This window comes from Ursus americanus, chromosome 2 (assembly GCF_024610735.1).
Source record: "Ursus americanus isolate L20-20 chromosome 2, mUrsAme1.1.p, whole genome shotgun sequence".
NCBI classification, from domain to species: domain Eukaryota; kingdom Metazoa; phylum Chordata; class Mammalia; order Carnivora; family Ursidae; genus Ursus; species Ursus americanus.
In genome coordinates this window covers 86997653-87002119 of record NC_142128.1, presented here as the reverse complement: position 1 = coordinate 87002119, position 4467 = coordinate 86997653, and the positions used below count along the sequence as shown (strand labels likewise).

General features: G+C 40.9%; 1 pseudogene; it reads right to left on the bottom strand.

Moving 5' to 3' along the window:
- Positions 1 to 2179: 2179 nt before the first annotated feature.
- Positions 2180 to 2662, bottom strand: LOC123801365 (transcription factor BTF3 pseudogene; annotated as a pseudogene).
- Between the last annotated feature and the right edge of the window lie 1805 nt (positions 2663 to 4467).

Sequence of the window (4467 nt, the reverse complement as noted above, 5' to 3'; positions counted from 1 at the left end):
GTTATTACTCTTCCATTTCTGATTTAAATTTTTTCAGTTCTTGATGAGTCTGGCTAAAGGTTTATCAATTTTCTTTTCAAAGAACCAGATGTTGCTTTCATTCATCTTTTTAAAATTGTTTTTCTAGTCTCTATTTCATTTATTTTTGCTCTGATCTTTATATTTTCTTCCTCCAACTAACCTTGAGATTTGTTCTTTTTCTAGTTCCTTTAGGTATAAGGTTACATTGCTTATTTGGGATTTTTCTTGTTTCTTGAGGTAGGACTGTATTGTTATAAACTTTGCTCTTAAAATTGTTTTTGCTGTGTCCCAAAGATTTTGAACTGTTATGTTTTCATTTTCGTTCGTCTCCATATATTTTTTTTAAATTTCCTCTTTGATTTTTTCATTGACCCTTTGATTGTTTAGTAGCATATCATTTAGCCTCCACATGCTTGTGTTTTTTTAATTTTTGTGATTGATTTCTAGTTTCATACTATTGTGGTTGGAAAGAGGTATGATAGGATTTCAGTCTTCTTAAGCTTACTGAGATTTGTTTTGTGGCCTAATAATATGTGATCTATCCTGAAGGATGTCCATGTGCACTTGAAAAGAATGTGTATTTTGTTGTTTTTGGAGGAAATGTTCTATATATCTCTTAAGCCAATCTGGTCTAATGTGTCATTCGAAGACAGTTTCCTTATTGATTTCTGCCTGGACAGTCGATCCATTGATGTAAGTGGGATGTTAAAGTCCCCTAGTGTTATTGTGTCGCTACCAATTTCTCCCTTTAGGTCTGTTAATATTTCCTTTATGTATTTAGGTATTCCAAGGTTGGGTGTATATTTATAATTATTATACTTTCTTATTGGATTGATCTCATCATTATGTAATGTCCTTCTTTGTCTCTTATTACAGTCTTTGTTTTAAAGTCTGTTTTCTCTGGTGTAAGTATTGCTACCCTGGCTATTTTTCCCCCCTTGCTTTCCTTTGCAAGAAATATCTTTTTACATCCTTTTACTTTCAGCATGTATGTTTCTTAGGTCTGAGTTGAGTCTCTTGTAGGTAAGTCTTGTTTTTTCCCTCTTCTACACCCCATGTCTTTTGAGTATTTAGACCATTTACATTTAAAGCCATTATTGATAGTATGTACTTATTGCCATTGTATTGTTTTCTGGTTGTTTTTTGTAGATCTTCATTCCTTTCTTTTATTGCTCTTTCCTTGTGATTGATTAGTTTCCGCAGTGTTATGTTTGGCTTTCTCATTATTTTCTGTATATCAAGTATAGGTTTGGGGATTGTGGTTACTGCAAGGTTTATAAATAACATCCTACGTTTATAGTAGTCTCTACTGATGGTCACTTAAGTGTGAACACATTCTAAAAGAACGTTTTTACTTCCCTTCCGTGTTTTATGTATATGTTATCATATTTTACATCTTTTTCCATCATAATTTTCTTCTAATCACAGCCTTTTCTGTTCTATCTCAAGAACTCCTTTATTTTTTGCTTGCCTGGGAAACCATTTATCCAATTCCGAATGGTAACACTGCTAAGTATTCTTGGTTGTAGATTTTTTTTCTTTCAGGTCTTTGAATATATCATGCCACTCTATTCTGGCCTGCAAAGTTTCTCCTAAAAAGAATCAGCTGACTGGGGCGCCTGGGTGGTGCAGTCGTTTAGCGTCTGCATTTGGCTCAGGGCATGATCCCCGTGTTCTGGGATCGAGCCCCGCATCAGGCTCCTCCGCTGGGAACCTGCTTCTTCCTCTCCCACTCCCCCTGCTTGTGTTCCCTCTCTCACTGGCTGTCTCTGTCAAATAAATAAATAAAACCTTAAAAAAAAAAAAAAAGAATCAGCTGATAGCCTTATGCGGTTTCCCTTATACATAACTTTTTGCTTCTCACTGCTTGTAAAATTCTCTATCTTTAACCTTTGACTGACTTTTTTTTTAATTAGGCAAAGAACTTTATTAACTTTGTTTCAAACTTTATTCCCAGACTTCTTCAGCTTAATTAGCTGCAAAGAAGGTCTTGTGTATAAGCAAAAACTGGAAAGAGCTGCAGTGTCCAAGGGGCTTGGACTTAAAAATATTAGAGCTCTAGATTGTATCAGATCCATGAACAAAATTTTAAAAAGCAGTCATAATATAAAACAGCAGCTCCCAGTAACTTCAAGTTTTCTCTTCTTCAGAAGTTAATTCAGTTTGCTTTATTCTTGGAAGCTTCATCGAAATTCTCTGTAAGATCTGGGACTTCATCCTCCTCCTTTCTGGTAGCAAGTGGTGCTTTTGCATCCATAGATTGTTTGGGCAGAGCTTCAGTCAGTCTTCTTAAAGGAGTCAAACTGTCTCCACTAAGTTGGTTTAAGATACTGGGTAGCATTTCCGTCAGCTGTTTTGTCTTAGCATGGCCCGTGATGGTTATTATTAAAGTGTTCACACTGCCAGGGATGCCTGAAGTTTAGGGTTGTTAAAGTGGATCGCTGTCCTTGGTTTGTGAACACATTCGCTTTTTCAATACCACAGATATTGTTTGCCCCTAACTTCTTTAAGGAGGACTGAAATTTTTTATCATCTGCTGTAGCCGTTTCATGAACCACCTTCTTTCAGTGAGCAGTTCTTTTCCCACCAATGCACACGTGTGCCTGCAGTTTGGCAAGGTCCCCTGGTTCATGACAGTTTCTTCTATCTTGTTGTAGTGGAAATGGGACCCCACGGGGGCCTTGGATTGATGCTCAGGGGGTCTCGGGTGGACCAGTGGAGATTAGGTGCACACATGGGGATGCAAGATGGCTTAACCTTTGACATTTTAATTATTATGTGTCTTGCTGTGGGCCCCCTTGGGTTCATCTTGTTTGGAAATCTATTCTTCCTGAACCTGGATGTGTTTCCTTCCCCAACTTGGGCAAGTTTTCAGCTATTATTTCTTCAAATACATTTTCTGCCTCTTTCTCTCTCCTTCTGAGACCCTTAAAATGCAAATATTTGTTTACTTGATGTTGTCCAAGAGATCCCTTACCTATACTTATGTTAAAAATTCTTTTTTCTTTTCACTGTTCAGCTTAGGAGTTTTCATTACCCTGTCTTCCAGATCACTGATCCCATTCTTCTGCCTCTGCTAAAGTACTGTTGATTCCCTCTAGAATAGTTATTTCAGTTACCGTATTCTTCAACTCTGAGTAGTTCCTTTATATTTTCCTTTTTTGTTGTTTTGTTGTTGTTGAAGCTCTTACTCAGCTCTTCCATTCTTTTCTTCAGGCCAGTGGGCATCTTTATGATCATCACTTTAAATGCCTTACAGACATGTTGCTTATCCCCATTTCATTTAGTTTTATTTCTGAGGATTTGTCTTGTTCTTTCATTTGGAGTACATTCCTCTGTCTCTTCGTTTTGCTTGGCTTTCTGTGTTTGCTTCTATGAATTAGATGGAACAGCTACTTCTCTTAAACTTGAGAGAGTGGTCTTGTGTATGGTCAACGTCTATGTAGACTCTGTGCGCCTGCTGACTTTGGCTGGTTGGCTGGAACTATGGCTGGGGTGCAGGTCCTGGGGAACAACATTCTGGGCCTGCCCTGGTGGGATGGCCAGAACTGAAGTGGGCATGGGGTGCTGGGGTTCTCTGTGCAGAGGGTGCTCTGACGGGGCAGCTGGAGCAGAAGCAGGCATAAGCTGGGAGGTCCCAGGGTGCTGTGTCCCAGGGGTGCCTTATAAGCCATCTGGAGCCAAAGTGGTATGGTCCTGGAGTGTTCTGGCCTGCTTTGCATCTGTGTCACCTTGGTGCAATGGGTGGAGCTGTAGTAAATGCTACCAAGGGTGTGTTGGTATGTGCTGCACTGGGACCACTTGAGTAAGAGGACTGGGGCTAGTGTGGGCTACGGCTCCAGGCTCAATGAGGTGGTAGGCCAGCCAGGGCACCTGGACCCTGCTCCCATCCTTGTTGTCCAAGGTGGAAGGGGAACATATACTAGTGCTTGGCAGCCCCTCTGATCTAGTGAGAGTTCCAGCAGCTCCCCCACCATTTGGTAGGGTTCCAGGACTAGTTCCTTTATATTCTAGATGCTCTCTAAATGGAGTTTTTTTTCCCCTCTGTCCCAGGGTACCTTGGGCTGATGTGGCAGGCCAGGTATGGATCCCAGAATCCTGCTCTCATCTGTGTTATCAAGGTGGAGGAGGAACATAAGACGTGGTACTTGCCAGCCCCTCCACTCCGGACTTCCGGCGGCTCTCTTTCCAATGGCAGAGTTCTAGGGCTAGATCTTTTATATTCTAGTTGTTCTTTTAAATCACTGCTTTCTTTCAATACTCCAGGGGATCCAGGGCTCACCGAGGCAGCAGGCCAGCTACGGCCCTGGACCCTGCTTCCATCTGCATTATCAGGATAGATGCCAGAATATAAATCACGGTGCTCGACAGCCTGTCAGACCCATCTGGCAGGGTTCCAGGGCTAGTTCCTTTGTATTGTGGTTGATTTTTTAAACTGCAGGGTGG